At 50.3% G+C, this 967-nt stretch overlaps 1 protein-coding gene across 11 annotated transcripts in view; it reads right to left on the bottom strand.

Moving 5' to 3' along the window:
• The window catches only part of LOC135902480 (galactosylceramide sulfotransferase-like), a 26197-nt gene extending 25997 nt beyond the window's left edge, over nt 1–200 (bottom strand). For 5 of the 11 annotated variants that reach the window (XR_010564521.2, XM_070536410.1, XM_065432576.2 and 2 more), the window contains exon 1: nt 1–196. This exon is cut by the window's left edge. The gene's annotated coding sequence lies outside the window, so the exon portion shown is untranslated. The other 6 variants (XM_065432578.2, XM_065432579.2, XM_065432583.2 and 3 more) reach the window with 4 other exon arrangements.
• Nucleotides 201–967: the final 767 nt, after the last annotated feature.

Below are 967 nucleotides of genomic sequence, written 5' to 3'. Positions count from 1 at the left end.
CACTGCTGGAGACAACGCCGGAAAAGTAATCTCGACAGAAAAGCCGTGCCCTCGGGGCCTGCGTGAAAGAGCGCTCGTCACCGTAGCCTCCGTTGCGGCTACTTGCGCTGTGTCGCCTAAAATCGAGCAGCGGTGGACGCCGGCGACACGCAATGAAAGATAAGGTGAATATAAGCAAAACAACAATCAGAACGGATCTCCGTTCCTTTTCAGTGCTGCGGCTTAATGCCCCGCTGCCGTCCGCTATAGTGTGCGACAGCGCCATGTGCTAGACTACCGGCAATGCATGGTCCCCTTCGTCGCATCCGTCAACACCAGAGCAACCAAACGGCGCACTAGAAATTTGTCAAGCATGGCAAGGCCCCACGTGAGAGTGAGGGTGATGTCTGGCGTCACCCGGGGTACTCTCGCTGTCAGCGCGCGAATATCCGGAGCTATCCGGAGCGAGATAACAGCGCCTCGGTGTGGCCCCGCAGCCGCTCCGGCCGCCTAAGCCGTGGTCCGTTTACTTCCTTGGCCGACAGTACATAGAAAAGCTTAGCTATAAATATTTCTTGTCCATCTGATTTCCATCGTTTCCTGTCTGCAATTGATCGACACTGCCGATCATCATCCGAGAAACTTCACGTACCAATGGAGAAGTAAGAAGGACATCCGACGAACGAAGCTTTACTGCGCTCATGCCAATGTGCGATAAACTTCGGAGTAAGTTTTCCTAAGAAAATGACACGGTCTTGACAAATGGCAATGAAGTTAATCTAGAAACGAGTGGCTGAGAACAAACTTTTGTTGATAGCGCTCGTCTGTCGTCTCTTTTTCTGTCAGCCTGTGTACCGCTACCATTTGTCGCATCAGTTTGCTATCATGCTAAGGGATATATTTAGGGTGACGTGGTCTTCGCAACATTTTATTTCTTTGTAAATAGTGCAATCATCTTCAAAAAAGGTCCAATTTACTTTCTATGTTG

Source organism: Dermacentor albipictus, chromosome 1 (genome assembly GCF_038994185.2).
Source record: "Dermacentor albipictus isolate Rhodes 1998 colony chromosome 1, USDA_Dalb.pri_finalv2, whole genome shotgun sequence".
NCBI classification, from domain to species: Eukaryota; Metazoa; Arthropoda; class Arachnida; order Ixodida; family Ixodidae; genus Dermacentor; species Dermacentor albipictus.
This window is presented reverse-complemented; position numbering and strand designations above follow the sequence as displayed.